Raw genomic sequence first — 21,416 nt, 5'->3', positions numbered from 1 at the left:
GTCAAGTGGAAGGTCGTTTGTTGTAAGAAGAATATGGGCGGATTAAGAGTGAAACATGTGCAAAGATTTAATTGGGCGTTGTTGGAGAAGTGGCAATGGAGGGCACTTACCACTAAACAATCATTGTGGTACAAAGTATTGGAAGCTAGATACAGAGCGGACTTTGCTTATCTGGGAGAGTACATTATGGATATGAGTGTCCATGTGGTGGAGTGATGTTATAAAAATTGGCAACTTGACAAATGAGTGGTTTATCAATGGAGTGAAGCAAAAATTAGGGAGTGTGAAGGATGTCAAATTTTGGACGAATGTGTGGATTGGTACTATCACCTTGCTTTCTCAATTTCCTAGACTTTTTGAACTTTCAGTTGATAAGGGGTGGTGGCAGAATTTGGTGTGTGGGGGTGAATGGTTGGGTTTGGGACCTGAAATGGAGGAGAAGAGCTAAGGGTGTGGGAAGAGGAGTGTTTTACTAACTTGTGTACTATTTTGCAGGATTGTCAACCAACTTTACATGAAAATGACAAGTGGAAAGGATTCTCGGTCATTGAGGCATACAATGTCATACAACAACAAATGTACTTGGTGGAGGAAACTAATCTAAGGGTCTCGCTAGCTACCAAGAGAATTTAGAAATCATGGTCAACCCATAAGATAAAGATTTTTGCATGGCAAGTGTTGATTGATGCTTTTCCCTCTAAACAAAATCTAGGGAGAAGAGGATCAATATACACTACTAATAATAATACATGTGTGCTATGTGGAGAAGGAAATGAAATGATACTACACCTGTTTCTTAACTATGAATATACAAAAAGAATTTGACATAAAATTTATTTATGGTTACAAATGGAGATGCCTAAAACACAAGGCCTGGATGAGCACACATTTCCCTTCTCACAATGGATTAATATGAGGAAAGCATGGAAGGCTACCTGTGGAATTTGGACAACTACAATTTGGTGTGTGTGGACCCATAAGAATGCAATTATATTCTTAAATGGAAGTGCAAATTCATATTGAGTTTTAGAGGAAATCATGGGGGGCATTATATGCCCATTCGCCAACAAGTTGTTTCTCATATAATTACCGGTGCCTGGAACCGAAAGAAAGTATGAAGTTATTATTCCCAAGTTAATGAAACACAATAGGAAGTGAATTGTGAAGTCATTGGGTTGTTATCAGTTTGGTTAAGTATAGGTTTCTTTCTTATTGTTCTTCTTGTTTATTTATGTGATTTTTAATTACAAAGGCCACATGGTTTCATGCTAAGTCCCTGTATGCTTTGCTTCTCTCCTTGTATCTAACTTAATTAAGGTTTTGATTTGTGAGATTGGGTACGTCTCAGTGCGTCCCCTCCCTTTAGCTAAGTCAAGTTCAAGCTTAAGGGATTGGATACAAGTGAACCTAAGCAGTAGCAAACATGTGTACATCGCATGTAAAGTTCTTCTTATGGAATACTATTTGTGCTCTTGTGAGTAATAAAAATTATTTTGATGATAAAAAAAAAAGATAAAAAAAAGTTTTAAACTGATTAAAACATAATGTTAACTTTCATTGTATCATATTTGATTTTTATTTTCATTTGTCAAATTTATCTCTTCATTAAAAATTATAAAGAATAGGTGGCATAATAATAAAAAAAACTAATTAATAATTTTTATGCTTGTGTTTATATTTAGTTTAGTTGTTTTATTTTTCAGATTATGTGCTCTTTAGTATTATTATTATTTTTTATTGCTTTGCACAATTTTATAATGTTAATGTAATTTAATTTCATGTTTAGTAGTCTTTTGTCTATTAGTTAATGAATTACTTTTATAAATAGATAACACAATAATTGTATTAATTTATGATACTAACATATAGCTTCTCCATTGTTCTGTATCATAAATTAATAAAGCTTACGTGTACCAACGTTACTGAAGTTTTATGCAATATTAATTTATCATACATTGTCTCTAATTAATTAGAAATTTATCTTAATAATCAATCAAAATGTATTTCTTAAAATCACTATTTTACTAATCAATCAATTTAAATAGAAATTATTTTATCAATATAATAATTTATAATGCTAATATATAACGACTCTACATTTTTGCATTATAAATTGTTAGAATTTATGTGTACCAACGTTACCTTAGGTTCTTTACAACATAAGTTTATCAAACAAAGTTTTAATCTTTTTTATTAAATAATTTTTCAATCAATTCAAATATATTTATTTCTTTTATTAAATATAATTAATTTCATATTTTAATTTTTTTAAAAGTCATATTTCTAATATTGATAAATTAAATAACCAATCATTTTTTTATTTTATTATACAAATTTTACAATATCGATGTGTGATTTACATTGCCTTCAATTGTCCAATAAATTATAAGATATTTATGTATAGCTTACGTTATATTAATTTTTTTTCAATATTAATCATAATCAAAATTCAAATTCAAATAATTTATTTACGAATAAAATATTTTTAACAATTTACGATACATTTGTGTGATCTTCCTTTCACCTTCTATATTGTTTTTCGTAGTGTATATGTATAACTGGGTTATCTTATATCCTAAATATTATAATTTTATGAAAATAATTTTAAAATAAATTTTCTTTTAGTAAACTTATTTTAATCAACCAACTTCATAATTTTTAGATAAAACTACGTGACTTTGACTTTTTCATTGCACCTGAAGATACATAGGAGTGGGACCGTACCCGTCAACTCAAAATAATTTTTAAAATAAATTTTTTCTTTTTTAAGATACCGAGTTAACATTTAATAAATATGTTTTCTTCTTCTAAAATAAAAATAATTAATATTTAGGGGTTAAATAAATATTTTTTAAAATTAAAAATAAATTTGCATAATTAATTTTAAGTAATCATTTTTAAATGTACGTTATAGAGTGCTAATACCTTCCTGGATGTAAATGACTCTTAAACTTATTTTTTATTTTAAAGATCATATTATTTTAAAGTTTTTTCAAGATTCTCTTAAAATAAATTTTAATGGTAACTTTTTTAATTTTTAAAAAAATATTTTTATTTTTAAAAGATATTTTTTTAAAACACATTTTTGGTGTACTATTACAACCATGCAGTTGCACACGAAGTCAGTGAAGCAGCTAAAAGACTGTTAGGATGGTCAGATTCAGAGAATTCTTGGGTATGAGGAATGGGCTTATAATATATCATTATATGATACTTAGAAATTATAAGTTAGGTTATGGGCAGCGCCCTAATGCCAAAAATACTGGAAATTATTCGAAAGAGACAGAGTAAGCCCTGTGTGCTTACTGCAATTCATATCATATTTCATATCATATGGTGCCTATCATCTCTTGCCGCCACACATCCATATCTTATTCTTTGCGTCATCCCACATAATTAATATATCCTAAAGTTCAATCCAATTATATAACAATTTAGGATACTACCCAACAGTAAATGGGTTTTAGATAGATGAGTGTAAATATAAATTTCTTTTACTAATAAGTTTAATTTTTAGTCAATAAAAAGGTTAAGAAATTTTATAGCTTGCCTTGAAATTAATATCATCAATTGCAAATTTGTTTCTATCATCTGTAAAAAACTGACAAAATGTAAGTATCATTTATTTTATTTTTAGGATCTGATATGGAGTGTGTCTTTTGAAGGTAGATCATCATTCGTGTAAAGGTTGGTGCCCAATATCTTGTAAACAGTGGGAACAAGATAGAGTTGGGGGGCATTGTCACTACTCAGAATTCGACATCAAAGAAATAAGCATGATATACAGAAGCAACAAAGGAATGATCAATCTTAAGTTAACTCTCCAAAAAGAAAACCACTGCCTCACGCAAGGAACTTAAAGTGGACCAGCATACTGCATCTATTCGTGATCACGAGTTAGGTCCAGGGAAGTTTGATGAAAATAAATCACTCAATTAAATCGAAAAATAATGAGTTAAGTTAGGCTAGTTTCTTTTACTTAGTTTGTCACTTTTGATCAAACTCAACCTAATTTATTATGAACGATTTATTTGAATTAGATAATTAGGTTTAGGTGTTAAAAATATACTAATCTTTATATAAAATTTTTAATTTATATTCAAATAATTAAATTATTCATTAAAAATTATATTTAAAAATACATTAAAATTTTTAAAATACAATTATATATATATATAGATATCATATGTTAAATTTAAATATTTATATCAAATTTCATATAATTTAAATATTAGTAGAAATATTTTTAAAATTTAATATTTTCTTATATTTTAAAAATATATTATCTTGTAAAATAAAATAATGTGATAAAGTAATTTTTAAAATTTTAGTGAAGTAATAAATTATAATTCGTTAGATGTAAGTTAAATGAAAGGTTCAGATTGAGTGTAAAAATTTTTAGACTTAAACGAGTGTTAGAAGATTCTACTCACATATATATATATATATATATATATATAATTTAAGTTGAATTGAATTTATAAATTTAATAAAAGAAACCAAAATTTAAAATTTATCCAATTTATTATTTTATAATCAATTATTCAAATTATTATTTTTAATTTTAAACAAATTAGTCAAATATATCTGGTCCATAAACATGGATCCCTGACCCTATGCATCTCGAAGGCAACAAGCATTGAAATCTTAGTGTATGTCTGAAACAATAATTTTAAACTTAATTTAAACTAACTCAATTTTGTAAAATTAATTTTATTTAAAAGTGTATTTAAAATAGTATTATGTACATTTAAAAAAAATTACTTGAAAATAAATTTGCAGTAAAATTTAATATAATTTTTCACTGAAAAATCACAGTTTATTGCGTTAACTTAAGTGATTTAAAGATAACATCAATAATGTCATAAAGTTACTGAATAAGCTTTCTCTTTTAAAAAAATCTCCCAAACAACTTCTTAGTAATTTCTAAGAAATTATTAAGGTAACTCACCTTTAAAAGAACCTTTTTTAGTAGTTACAAGAAGGAACAGTCCCTTAAATTGATGAGTCAATAGTAAGCTCAAAAGCGTAGGTCTATTTAATTACTATTATGCTTTAGATCTCAATAGTTTTTGTAGTTTCCGTGGTTTATTCCATGGTCTCATCGTCTTGCTTATGTTTTTGTTGAGCTAGTTCACTTAATGCCAATTCGTTTTAAAATGGAATCTAACATTTATTTTATCATTATTTTGTTACAAAAAAAGTTTGTCACAGGAAAAACATATTTAATTAAAAAAGGGGATAATCAAGTATGAATGTATAGATATTCGAGAGTTATAAGAATAAGGATTAAAACTGCTACCAATGTAAATATAGACATGAAAATGGAATTTTTTTTATACGAATCCAAAAAAGAATACTCTATAAATCCTTCCCATATTATAGTCAAATGAATACTTCACATTGATCGCATAAAGAAATTATAACCAGCTCGATTAAACTTCGCATACACATAATGATTTCATTCGATGGTTATCAATTAATTAAAATTTAACTGCTAGCTAATTGATAATTATTCTAACCTTTTGGCTGTCAAAATTGCAAAATTTTATATTAATATTTTGATAAATTATTGTACTGTATTGCAGTAGCTAGGTTAAGGCAGTGAGAGAAGGAATAAGAGCACTTGGTAGTATAGTCCTATAGCTAGCATGACCAAAAATTAAAAGTTACTTTCACCAGTGATTCTTATTATATGCTTTTCATTAACCATTTTTTTTGGGGGGGTAAGATACGAAAGAATCCCCGGATCATTCTGGGATCAACCTGCCTCTGCACTGCTAGCTGTATTTTAATATATTATTCTATTGTATTGCAGCTATATATATATATAAGCTAAGGCTGTGACCGAAAGAGCACTCGGTAGGAGAACCGTAGCTAGTGACAGAAAAAAATAAACTTATATATCAAACTGTTTTTATTATCATGCATATACATGCTCTCTTTAGTCTTAATTGAGCCACTTTTAATTTTTGTGGTAAGATACGAAAGAATCACTGGATCGTCTTGTGATCACCTGCTTCTGCTAGCTGTATATTTATAAATAGATTATAGATAGGACCACTTAAATTATGAAGCATTTATACACCATGACCAATTGAGTTAAAGATGCATGTGCTATATATCTACCAGCTTTGTTTTTATTTTGATTATGTATATGGACTAGATATAGGTGGGAAATGAAGGATCAAGGTTGTAACCGTACGTTAGATTGGAATAGAAAAGTTGTGGGAAATGATCATTTAACGTCCATTCATAGGTATGAAATAGATTGAATGTGAAATAAGTGGTAGAAGAAAAAAGACATGAAAGAGAAAAAAAAAATTAAATGTAAAATTGAAAAGTATTAGGTGCCTAAAAAAATTAGCTTCCTACCACGGCACTTAAAATGCATGTAATTTACAGCTTTCGTGTTTTGTGGTTGTAGATATAACAATGATATTCATATATACCCAACTTCATTACCTAAAGATATATTTTCTATTAACAGAGAGGTAATTTTAATAGCAAGCGATTTAATATCATTTAAATAAAATTTTAAGTTTGAGTTTTTATATATAAATAAAATCTTTAATAATAAACTTATCTATTACAAAGTATGTGACTCAAATTTTATTCGAATTAATTTATTTGAGAAAAAAAATTTACTCCCTTCCATTGATGAGAATTATTGCTTGAATGCCGCCTTTTAGTTTCAATTTTTCATAGTTAAACTGTCATATTGCATATTACCGTCTTTACTGCCAATATTTATTGATAATAAAAATGCTTTTTGCTATTTTTTATTTTATATTATATATTAGGATTTATTTTCATATTATTAGTTTTACAGCTACCGTATAGTTCAATGAATAGAAAATATTTTAAATTAACCGTAATTTTAAGTTCCAGTTTGAATAGATACCTATAAATAACTTTCATATTTAGAAAGGTAATTTTACTTCCCATTTAATTAATAAAGAGAGATTTTAAATGATCAATTTTACTTAATTGTTTTATTAATTATTTACCACCTATTACTGTTAAGGATTAACTAATTGAACTCAAAATAGTTTATTTACTTTAATTAAGGCAGATGTTAAAAAAAAATATTGAAAATGTTAATAAATGCACATCTACTGTGATTTTTAACAATTTTTTAAAACTATTTAACGATGTTTTTAAGAAATAAAACTCTATAATTGATATTTACAACAATAATTCATAACAGTCAAACGTGAGATTCTACAAGTGCTTTTTCTTTTTATTTTCTCCATTTTAAGATATTTTCTCTTTTCATTCTTATCGTCTGTAGTGGCCTATAATAACTTTTGTTTCTCCTCATCAGTCATCTACTTGTGCTTTTTCACTGCTACATACTTGTATCGTTTTGTTTGGGGACTCTTTTGAAGCGTTCAAGTCGTTCTGCAAGGGTAAATATTTGCAATAATATTTCAACGCTCAATTGTGTTAAAATTAGATGCTTACCCACCTGGTTCCTCCCCTTAATTATTATAGTATGGTCATAAATTGTGTTATCCATATCCATGTCATTAACACTCCTTCAACATACAATCGTGATGATTTATTTCTTTGAGGGCCCACCAGACATAATTTTACACCTAGTAAAATTAACTTTGATTAAAATTTTACCAATTAGATTTTGAATCATAAAGCTGTATATTAATTATTAATTTGCTAGGTCACTTATTGAAAATATATTAGCTCAGTTATAAAGCTTGAGAAAAATCAAATCGTCTTAGGTTTGGTGAACATTGAAACAAAAAAATGTATATTAATGATACGATTAATTAAGCAAGAAATATCCCTCTAATTTATTTATTATACATTAACAAGTTTATATGCTCAACTTGACACTCAAGTTTAGAACAGATCTTTGAGAAAACCATGCACATCACCTACAAACAATGCTTGTAACCATGGGCATTTTGCTATCTAGTACTAGTATTCAATTATTATATGCTCCAAAATTTGTATATTTTATAACAATAGATAGAATATGACAAATCAATTGATTCATCCTAGGAAAGACCCAGCAGAAGCAATTATTTGATTTGGCATTCTGTGTTCAAAAGAGAAAATATTGTGGTCCACTGAGCTGATTCGGGTGAGTTTTGGAGAGAAACACAGTCACATGCATATGCAGTTACCTATAGATGTTATTAGGCACCGACGAATTTCTATTCTGTCTTCACCACACACATACGAAGCCCTTGGCTTTAATAATTTTGGAGTACTATGAACGAGGGCAACATTTACCAAAAATGACAAAAGTAAATTAAATAATGTCAGGTTTAAATATAATATTATTTTTATTTTATAATCTTTAATACTTTAAATTTTGTATTTTTACTTCTTGATGTTTCTTAAATAATGACATGATTAAATAAAAAATTGTAATGTGTCATTTTTTTTTGTAAGATCAGGTTGATGGAAAAAAAAATCAAAACTAATCACTCACAAAAATATAAATATTAAAAGTAAAACAATGACGGAACTATAAAAAAAAATTTACAAAAATACATTTTAGTTAAGAATGCCAAATGAAAAATACAAAGTCTTTTAGTTTTCTAAGTCACACACAACACATGACTCTTTTTACATTTGGCATTTAAATTTGATCTTTTCTCTTTATTTTAATTATATTTAATATAATAGCATATTTATTATGTTTAAATTTATTAAATTTTAAAAATAATCATATAATATACTTTTTATTATTATTTAGAAATTTTATTTTAATTTAACAATATTTGTACAATGTATGAAAAACAAATTAATCAAACATTAATTACTTTTAAAAATAAATTTTCTAATTAAAATTGAAAAAAAAAATAAAGGTGAAAGTTGTGCACAACATGTATATATCTTCAATCAAAATTGTATATTTTTCATGCTAAAATATGCATTCTTGTATTTGCTTGCAGATAAGATTTTTTCTACCTAATTAAATTTTTTATGTGTGAATCATATTAAATTATTTTAATTTTTTTAATTATTAAAATTAAGTCTCTCACATTAAATTTTTATTCAAAAATTAATAAAAATTAAAAATTATATCATATTATTTTATATTAATATGTGACGAAAATATGTAGAACCATTAAATAAAAATACTAAGCATCTTTGTTTTTTTTAAAAGAGTTGTTTTTTAAAATAGAAATAAATATGCTCTAAATTACGTATATTAATATAATACTTGTGTCTAATTTCAGTAAAATAATTAAATATTTGTAAACATTTAAGATATTATTATTATTATTATTATTATTATTATTATTATTATTATTATTATTATTATTATTATTATTATTATTATTTTAAGAAAGGGGCTAAAGCCTAAACATGATCTTTATAAACTACAAAATTCTCTCTTCAAGAATTTAATACACTATAATAATAAACATATAATAACCTATCATATGGTCACACATATATAATAAATATAATTATATAATTATGTATTTATTTTATACTTTATAATTATTATTTTAATTATCTTTGAATATTTTTTCAATCGAATTATAAGTCATACTTTTAATTAATATTTTTAATTTATATGTTAAGACAATATTATCATTTTAATAGTTTGTAGAAAAACAAATTAAAGAGGCCAATCATTTTCAATTGAAGGAAGATATACAAACTTATTGCTTTAAGAATTAGTTTAATATCTAATCTGATTTTTAAATTTAAGTAGTTCCAAATATAAAAAAAAGGTAACAACTCTAGACAAATATCTATTAGATATAAACATGTATAGTAAAGTTACTATTCATATAAAAAAAATATAAGCATTATAATATTCTACATTCAAATTATATCTATTTCTATCCCTTACTCTTCTATACAAGGATACTCAGATGATACAGTTAAATAAATAAAACTATTTTTTTCTTAAATTAATATATAATGATTTATTAATGTACTCCTGCTTATTTAAAAAAAAATACTTTAATAAATTACACCTCCTAGTATATTTTAAAAAAAAGGTTATAATTAGTTACCATGCAAGTTTACATTAACAATCACATATGCTAATACGTACACATACTTATTTTTTAGTTGAAATATGTTAATAAATTATTTCTTTGTTGTATTTTAAAAAATTATAGTTTTAATTTTTAATATTTTTTACAAAAATAAATAAATATATGATATTAAGTATTGAATAATTTATATTGTTACAAGATGGTAACAAAAATTACATATCTCATCTGAGAAGAGACAACAGGTACGTAATTTTCATATATAAATATGAATAAATTTAGTTTTAATTCTTTAAATATTTAATTTAGTTAAGTTTTCATAAATTAGAATAAAATTTAACAGTGTAGACATTGATCAAAAGTTGTTCTAATTTACCTTCTAATCTCAAAATCGAATTTTAATAAATACAGTTATATTAAATATTTAAAAAGATAATTTTTTTCATCTACAATAATTCTGCCTTACATTCAGTAAAAAATACCTCCTCCCTCGAACATGATGGCATATTCATACATTTAATCTAAAAAAAATAGAATAAAATATAATCATATTTATAAAGATCAAAATACACATGACACGTTGATGCAACGTTAAACCAACCCTTGGGTTATTATTTCAAGCTTTACTATGTAAACCATTTTTTTATATGGTGAAAGTTGAAGAGTTGAATTAAAAACTTGTACGATCTCTAACTCATGGTTAGCATTTGCTTATGAGATTTCTAATTAGTGGCTAATAACTCGAGAAAGCTGCCCTTAGATATTTCAATTATTATAATAAACATTATTATAACGCGCTTACTTATGTTGATCAACTGTACATGCCCGTTGTTTAATCATTGTAATCTCGATAGAGTGTTGACCTTAAAAATTACGAATTATTATTTTATGTGAAGGAACTTCACATACTATTACGTGAACCTAAAATTATTATTATTAATAAAAATATGTTGTTATTGTCGTTCTAATATATTATTATTATTATTATTATTATTGTTATTATTATTATTATTATTATTATATGTCGTCCTTACACAAACTTTTTTTTTTTTATCAAAAGACTATATCCTTTAACATATAAAAATTGTCAAAATAAATTTTACCTCTTTTAATATGATTTTTTCATACATTAATCTATAAATCGACCCAATGGCGGTATAAATTTTTCTATTCGACTTTTATTGATAAATGATATCTCAATTATTATTTCTAGTTGTATTCTTTGCTTGTTTAACATTGACTTAAAATCCTGACCTAGTCAATCCTATGTGTAATTATCAATAATATCTTATTGTATGAAAATAATGTAAGTTAAAAAATATTATATAAATTTATAAAAATATATATACAACAACAATCAAGCTTCTTCTTTTTTTACTAAGTAAAATCAGGTATATAAACCACACGACGTTGTTTAGCTTAATTAAAATTAAACTTTTAAAAATATGATTAATAGATAATTTTAAGCTTCATTCTACCTTTTTTATCAGGTTAAATACTTTTTTTTATTGGTGTCTCTAAATACTTTCTCTATGTGTGATTAAAATTAATTTTTAGACAAATTTAAGTCATCTTTTCTATCATAGATGTTATTTAATATTATAAAAATTATGTGTAGTCAATTTAAATAAAATTTAAAAATATAAATTAAATATTGAAAATTAAAAATTTACAAATTAATTCAATAAATTTTAAATTTTAAAGAACATAAATTAAGAAATTATTTTCTAATTTAAAAATTAATAAATTAAGTTATTTATATATATATATATATATATATATATATATATTCTAATTTAATATATGCAAATAAAAGCACTATATCACATTAAATTATGAGAAACCATGTAAACATGATACACAAGCAGAACTTATTTGGCATTATTCTTGTTAATTCAATGATTAAGCCTTATGACATAAATTAAATACACATTTTGAATTTTCTATAACACGCTACGTTTCTTTGTTATTCATTTATCTCTTCACTTATTTCCTTTGTAGTGTCTACTAAAACCCTCTTTCTTTTAAAAATAACTTGCGTGGCATTGGATATAACTTATTAGTTAATTATGCGTTTTGAAGTTTATTTGCTATCGTGCATAGTAGTTGTCACAACGACCATTTCATTATTGCTTATTGTCAATAGAAACATAGTATTTTGTTTTAGTAAAACAAATATAAAATTGAAATTAGTAGACACTTGTCTATTGGAGGATTAATGTGATGTGTCGATGAGCATCTCCAAACCCATTTTCTCACGTATCCTCACCACAATTAGCCACATGTCCAGCCCCTTCAGTTACCCTTTTATTCTTATTAGTAAGTTGATCATAACGGCCTCCTTAATTAATCAATTTTAAACTAATCAAGTTCCTAGTGATTTGATTCTTTAATTAATTACACTTTGATAGTTATGATATATCCTTTTCTTTGTCATATGTTGAAAAAATATAAATATAAAAACAAAAAGGGTTGGCGCCAAAGAGAAGTTGGAGTTTGCTGCATGGCACGTCTCTGTGTCTGGGTTGGAATTTGGAAAGAAATTTAGACTGACGTTATGGTCCAGAAAGACAGCTAAAACGCTAGGTTGCGTGGGTCCTTCGTGAGTGCCTCTGTTTGGCCTTATTTGCTTTTCTGTGTTTTTAAGGAAATGGTTTAGAATTTGGACTTTGGAGTAGCATTATGTATCTCGATATTTCCAAATTATACTATGATTCTACAACTATACTTTTATCAATTAATCAGTTATGTAATAGTTTATAAGAGTTCAAGTTTAGTGTATTATTAGAATAAATTTTTTTACTGATTTCGTTTCATCTAATTTCTGTCAAGAATTATATTATTATTTTCTTAAGTATTTTTTAATTTAGGATTTTCTTATCTTTAATTTACTATATATTTTTTTAATTTAAATAATTAAATCAACCTATTCTTGATATTTGAAAATAATATTTGCAATATGATAGCTTAAGAATTTTTTATTTTTTATTTTACGAACACACTTGTCTATGAACAATATTTTTAGTCAAGTATACTAATCTTATTTGAAATATAAAAGAATGATTGAAATAAGATTGACAAATTACAATCAAATATACTATGTAGAAAGACAATACCTGCAAATTTATTTAACTAAACTAAGAGCTTTTTCATATCGTTGTTTTAAAAATTGAATTTCACTTACTTGAGATTGCTTTTTCAGGTAAAAGAGTCTCGATTTGATATTGTAATTTATTTTCTCTTTACTTTTATTTGTTTATTTATTTTCCTCTATTAAAATATTATAAATTTTTTTTATAAAATTGAAATTGTCATTTTTTTAATACATAAATCAAATAAGGGTGAACACTTATAATCTGTACATAAATCATATCACCCTTAAACCACTTAGACACACTTAAAAAGAGAAAACATTTAATTTTTAATTAATAAATAAGAAAATATGTAAGAGAATTTTAAAGTATCCTGGTAAAGGATCCGAAAAGATGTGTCTCTTTGTCATTCTACGCACCCTTAGTTGCAAACCCTACATAGTGATACCACCTCTTTGAGAGTGTAACAAGGAAATAGTCTAACTTTTATCTGTAAGTCCGTTGATCACTCCAGTGAGTCCGTTGTAAATATACAGCGTAATCAAAACTGTATTTAAAAATATGTGTTAAAATTCTTGAAATTTTCATTTATTCTGATGCATGAAAAACTCATATACTTAACTCAAATTAGTCAATACACACTATGTCATAATTATGAATTATTAAAACATTATAAAATTTAACTAAATTATTAACTATTGAAAACGTTATTCAAAAGGAACTTTTATCGTGTGTTTCATATATTTATAATACGAAGTTAAGACAATAATTTTTAAAAAAATTATTTGTTATATCAAAACTAAAAGTTATTAACTAATTTAGTATTTTGTTTTTATTTTAACTTATCTTTTATTTATTTTTTATTATCTATTTATTTTTGTTTTATTTCAGATAGACATCTATCTATTCAAAGCATTTCACCAGTCATTAATTAATATTTATGTTGTATCTGAACAACTTAAATATAAAATGACATAAAAATTTAAGGGTAAAGATCAATTTACTCGTTAAATTTCGTCAAGGACATGGATTGATTGTGCTTCAATGAATTTAGACATGTTAGACAAAGTTTCAAATTTTGGATTCTATGGACAGAAAGGAACCTTGAGGGGAAGTTTTTGGTTGCAGAAGTTATGATTCTACATTACTATCAAAACTTCAACAGACAACGTAACCCATCTGCAATCAGAAGTCAGAAGACTTAAGAAAGTTGCAAGTAAGTTTCCAAGGAGCAACAAGGTGTGAAGGGAGAAAATGCATGCAGAAGACCAAAAGACTCAATTGTTTTGGTTAAATACAAAGTTTGAATTACAGAAGACTAAGTGTTATGGTTTTATATAGTCAAGTCTTAAGTGTTGACTTGTGTTCTTACAAATTATTTTTAATCTTGATGCCATTCTTAATTAATTTGCATATATTTGTTTGTGTATGTATTGGTAAAAAGAAAAAGAAAAGAAAATGCTACATTTATGTGATCATTCTATTAAAAAGTTTTTTTAAGCTTGACTTAGATTAATTAGGGAAAATATGATTTTCTCATCTGGAGAGAGAAAATCCAATCACTAATGGTTAAATCATTCAAATTTTGTTAAGCAACTTTTGTTTGATTGAGTTTAGCTATAATTAATTTAACAATTGATACAAATGTGTGCTGATTAGTAGATTTGGGTTCTTCTCCTATCAAACAATAATGAAAAAATAATCTTTCCCAAGAGCACTGCCATATGTTTTGAACTTTTCACGTAATATTTTTGGTATGAAAACGGAACTAATCAATCCAAATGCGGTTTAGAAATATGGGTGGCACAAAATTTGTTTAAGTATAAAAAGACATTCTTGTTTTAGAAAAAAAAAAAGTTAGGAATAATATGATACTAATAATATTCTGAGCTCAATTTCTGTTAGAATATCTGCAATAATTACTATAAAACTTTTATAGGGGACCCTAGCTTTTCATTTTATTTTATTTTTTTCCAAGTCTTTTGTAACACATCTTGGGAAGGCTCTTCAAAATAATTAGTATTTAAATGGATATTTTAAATAAAAAATTTATTTTTAAAAAGATTTATAATTTTGTGAGTAAAATTTTGTTGTTTGAATGATGAATTTTAAATTCTAAGAATTTTAGTGGAGATATTTAATAAACTAAAATCAAAAAAATTTAAATCCTAATAAAAAGTGAGAATTTAGAATTATTTTTTCATTTATCATGTGTTTCATTCATATTTTTATTTAATTATGGTTAATTTAATAATTTAAATTTATATGTTTAATTAATTTTTTTCAAATATAATAATAATATTATTTTATTTTTCAAATTTTATTTGAAATGAAAGAAATTCAATTATTCTATCTAAACAAAATATTTTAATATAATAAAAATTTAAATGATGTAATTTAAATTTTTTAAGATTTTAAATTTTCTAAAATTTTTAATTAACTCATCCAAACAAAAAATTAATATTTTCTGTAAAATATTTTTCTTTGGTATTAAAAAAATCTTTAATCATATATGTGGCTTATTTGCAAATTAAAATGTTTGTGATTAAACTATACACTCTAAGGAATGTTTTGTAATTAAATTCATTAGAAACATTAGGATCAGCTCAAGATCATCCAAGACCTAGACAAAAACTCCATTGAATTTTTTTAAAAGTGAATATCATATTTTAAAAATGATTTAATGGTGTTTTTTTTTCTCACTTTTTGTGATGCAAAACAACTATCAAATTGTATAATCAAGTTTAAAATAATTTTTAATAAATAAAATAGCAACATTATCAATAATTTTTTAAAAATTTAAATTCAAAATTAATTTAATTAATTTTAATTGTGAAAAAATAAGAATAATTAACCATGTCTCGTAGATTATGCACACATTTGATAGAGGAATTTGACCTTTTTTTAAAATAAATTAAATACTTCAAGTGATATTTATAATATTTTCTATACTTTCCTGGACCCTCATAAAAGTGAGGTCCTAAGCGACCTCAGCAACTTATATCTTAAATTAGCTCCACTTATGATCGTGGTCAAGCTAATGCTACAACAATTTATTAGACTGAAAAGAGTGAGATGACATTAAATTTTAGAAATTTGTAAATCACTTGCTTCAATTTTAAACATTTAAAAATTATTGTACAACCTTTAATTTTGGCAAATTTTTACTTTAAATTTTTTGAAATTGATATGTTTAATTTTTTTTATTATAACTATAATTAAATTAAGTTTGTGACTGTATCTGTTAATGTTTTTTTCTTTTTGTATGTGGATTACATTTCTGAATTTTAATTATGAAATATGAAATTTTTGGCTTAGAAAATCAGAAAAATAAAACATAGCATGCTCAGCATTAACACTAGTTCTGTATTGAATTGCTAAAAGCTTGAAGTTAAAGCACGTATATTTTAAAAAGCATAACTTTCAGATAAAAATTAGAATAGTAGATGCGTAATTTGACGAAACAAAATTTCTTTGTTTGTGTAAAAGGCATTTTTTATATTTGATATTTAAATAATAGAGCGGAATTTTTCACATTTAAAACAAAGTGATCTCATATATATATATATATATATATATATATATATGATGGAGGGCACAAATCTGCACAGTAGATTAAGTATGAAAAAAGGTAATATTTTGTAACCCAATTCTCCCTCAACTCTTAATACTAAAGCAATTCTTCTAATGTTTACCTTGAAGCTGAAAACTCTAAGAAAATGAGAAAAATAGTCCTCCAATTCTTTCTGGATATCTCTAAATGCGCCCTTCAATTTGCCTCTTATTTTTTAAAAATATTATTAAAATCTTTATGAAGCTTCATGTTTATATAATTTTATTTTAATAGTTTAAACATACATTATTATAATTTGATATCTTATCATATTTGTATTTTTTATCTTATTTTTTGTATTTTAAAGAATAATATTAATTTCATAATTTTAATGATTTATTAGTTTATACAAAATGTTAGAATATTGTATTTCTGTCTACAAACTATCCATAATAAAAACATATACATCATTTATATACTTATCCAATATGAATATAAAAACTAAAATAATTATTCACACAAATATAAAAAAAAACAAATATAAGTACTTTTTCAAATCACAAATATTAAAATTAATTAAAGGGAGGTCTAAAATAAATTATAATATATTTTTGAAAAAAATTAATGTGTAAATTCTATTTTAGAAAGATGATAAGCCTAATTTAAAAAAGCTGAAGTACACATTTCATAAAATAAAAATTATAATAAGTTAAAATTTATACTTTGGATAAATAATAATTAATATCTTTATTTTTTAGTTAAAAAAATTAAAATAAAAATTATAGAAAATTACTTTTAATGTAAGTAAAAAATTAATCACATAAAATTATATGATATTAGAACACAAAAAATAATAATAAAAATACTAATAATAATAGAATTTTAGACTCGTTGAAGACATAATATTTATTATAAAAGTTATTATAATTGACCTTTCTATTATAAAATAACTAATATGATATATATATTTTTTTGTAATTCACTTCCTTAAATTACAACGTTTTACTAAATAAGTTGTGAAAACTCCTATGATCACATAATTTTTGTCGTAATTACAAGAAGAATTTAGCCAAATTTATAAAATACTAATCTTAGTTTTATCTCAACATAAACTTTTAGGAGACCTAAACTTTAATCCACACTAGTTAATTACATATATCTAGACCCTAACAAATATATCACTAAAAATTAATTATTAGTTTTACTTATACACCACATTTTGATTATGAATTAACTCATTTTTATTAAAACAAAATACTAATAACTTGATTTTAATCTATAAAGAATTATCAAATAATTCTAACATTAGAGCCTTAGACAAAATTAATTGCATAATTTTAATTTTAAAAAAAGTTTTTAAAATGACTCTCAAATTAATGACTAATTTTATAATATGACCACCTTTTAGAAAACACATAATTTATGATGCTATATCTAAAAATGATTCTATCCAATAAAAAAATAATACCAAATTATGATAGTCTTATATCTTTTATTAATGTAAGACTTTCCATAATTATAAAAATTACTAATTTCATACAAGAAAATTACATATCAAAGTAATCTAAAAGTTAAACAATTATTTTCTTTGTTAGTCCTTATAACATCTCACATATGTCTTAAAATAAAATAAAAAAATTACATAGTATTAGCAAAAAAAAATAAAAAAATTACATAGTCTTTTAAAAATTCATCATACCTTATTTTCAAATAGTATTAACCACTAACATAGTCGCTCCAACGATATTGAGCTCAAAATTTGATCATGGTACCTCAGTCCTAAATGATAAAACTAACAATACATTAGAATATATAATAAGGGAATATATAATTTCAATTAATATAAATTATTATAATAAGGTCAACATAATTTCATATTCATTCTTAGGTATAATTTTTAAATTAAGATGTTAGAACTTTATGAGTTATTCAATAAACATATAATAGGTTCAAAAACTTATCTATAGACAAACATATCTCTTAGACCAATCTTTCCATAAATTTTAAAATGAGCTACTCAATAAATACATTCTATATTAAAATAATTCATCCCTTTTAGACAAATAGATCTCTTAAATCAACGTACTTTCAACAGTCACATTAATAAATCAACTCATAATTAAATTTATTATTTAAAATAACATAATCATGTTTAAACTTAATTTTAATAATTTATAATTAACAATTAACAAAATAGATGATTTCTAAATTATATAATGTAGACTTTGACACCAAATGTAAATAAAAAATTATTTAAATGAGATTATATGAAATAAAAATAATAAAAATAGAGTTTTAGACTTATTTATTAAAGACATAGTATTTATTATAAAAGTCGTTGTAATTAATCTCTATATCTTATGTCAACTAATATGCTAGAGTTTCTTTTATAATTTAATCTCTTAAATCACAAATTTTAATTAGGCAAGTTGTAGAATTGATTACATGATTCCTAGTGTGATTATAGAAAAAATTTAACTAAATATATATAAAGTAATAATTTTAGCTCCCTCCTAATCTTTTGAGGTAAATTTTACATTTAAATCTATACTAATCAATTATAAAAATTCAAGTCCAAACAAATAGATATACTGGAAATTAATTATTGAGTTACTTATTCACCTCACTATCATGAATTAACCTATTTTTATGAAAAACAAAAAAAAATCATATAATTCTTACATTCAATATTCCTTAACTGTACCTTAACTGTCCTTTTCAACGTTATTTTAATATGATTTTCATTAAAAGAAATTACTTGCAGATATTTTATCCTTCCATTTTGAATATTGATTAATAAATAAAAAATCCTAATAAAAATAGAAACTTAAAAACATACTTTAGTAGCCTCTCTCCCTTAAACTTACCATAATATTATAAACATAACCCTACTCACACACCCGTTTTTGTCCCTAATTCTAATTGATCTAAACCTAGACACATTGGGGAGCATTCTATGGTTCAATTCCAATGTCAAGGCGTTTCACATACTGACTTGACGAGACAAGAGACTTAGGACTCATGAACGTAGCTAGGGACACTTATCCTTTGATTTTGGAAAACTCACTGTTACTACCATAGAGACTTGTCACTAGGAGTTGCTGAATACATAGCATAATTCTCTCTGTACACACCATTGCCATAATGCAGTCATTGTGTGGCCCACACCACCACGCATCTTGAGGCTTCAGAGAAAGAATAGACCATTCCCCTCTCAATATGTGGACTCCATCAACTAGACCTACACATATATATGTTTACTATAGAACTAGGTTGCTTATATATATATAGAGATATTTTTACTATTACGTTTGGCTAAAGAGGTTTCTTATGTAACCAAAAACATTACTAACCAATAACCATCCTACGATTTTAGAGACAAGATCTATCGCATTAAATTCAAGATGCATGCCATGGCCATGAAGGCCATCAATATTCAATCTGAAAGCTAGATAGGTCACATTTTTATATTTCAATACTTAGGATTGTTCATGACTTTGCACCAAAAACGTCTATCGTGCATGTTGGAAATTTTGGTTATTACTTTTAGAAATTACAAAATTTAGGGGAAAAGAAAATAAAATACAAGATTTTAAAGATCGTACCAACCTATGTGAACAGCGAAAATAAAGTGTATTGATTTGAAAATTATTGCTTAACTTACTCGATGCGTGTTCGCGCATATTAATTTTAATTTTTTATTATCTTTTAAATGATAACTTTGTATAAATTAATATGACATTAATATATATGACTTAGAGGAATTCTGAAAGAAAAAAGTCTTAAATAATTTAAGAATAATAAAAGTTTTTTAATCATTTAATAAGTACGTACCTTATTATGAAATAAATTAAAATTATAAAAATGTTAAAGTGAATGATGCACTTTGGACCAAATACACATTAATAGCTTTTAATATTCCTCCAGACTCTGGAGAAGTCATGCTAGATTGCTAGCTAATCTCTGTTACAATGTATTTTTAGATGAGTTGAAAGACGTTAGACATTATGTATTTTGAGAAAGGCATAAAGCATACTTAAATATATTTGTAATTCACATAATTCGTTTTATTCTATGGTTTTTAATATTTTAAATTAAATATTAATTTAATAGTTGGTCATAAGCAACTAACAATAGTGACATTTTATAAATACAAAATTATTATACTTTTATAAATTTAATATAATAAATATATTTTTCAATAAAAAATATACTTTTATATATTTACACTCAATTCTAAGAATTAAAACTAATCAAACTTTTTAAAGTATTAGTATGGTATATTCATTAAGAAGAAAATCAATGTTTATCATTAAATAATATCGCAAACTTGCAAAACCAATTAAACTCACTTTTATGTCATTGTTTTAACTTTTTATGACATGATAATAATAATAATATTTTAAATCTTTAAAATGACACTTTAATATAAGCTTTTCTAAAGGATTAATCAAATTTTACTTTTTGGTTATTAAAATTCATTTGAAACTATACAATAATGATGTTTTTTATTATTATTATTTTTGAAAAAGTTATAAGAAAACACGGTTAAAATTTTAAAAAAAAAAAAAAAACTATAGTATTACCTTTCTAATTTTGCTTTTCCCTTGAGAAAGAAGGAAGAGGCATAGGAGAGTGATTGGAGAAGGCAGTGATGAAAGTGGGCCAGAACAAGTGAAATAGGTCCATGACTCTATAATTCCATTTTGCCACCCCCATTCCCGAAGCTCACATAAAGTCAATTATCATTTTACACTTTTTCCAGGGTAGTTAATTACCACC

This window comes from Abrus precatorius, unplaced genomic scaffold (assembly GCF_003935025.1).
Source record: "Abrus precatorius isolate BTA unplaced genomic scaffold, Abrus_2018 Scaffold8, whole genome shotgun sequence".
NCBI lineage: Eukaryota > Viridiplantae > Streptophyta > Magnoliopsida > Fabales > Fabaceae > Abrus > Abrus precatorius.
This window is presented reverse-complemented; position numbering follows the sequence as displayed.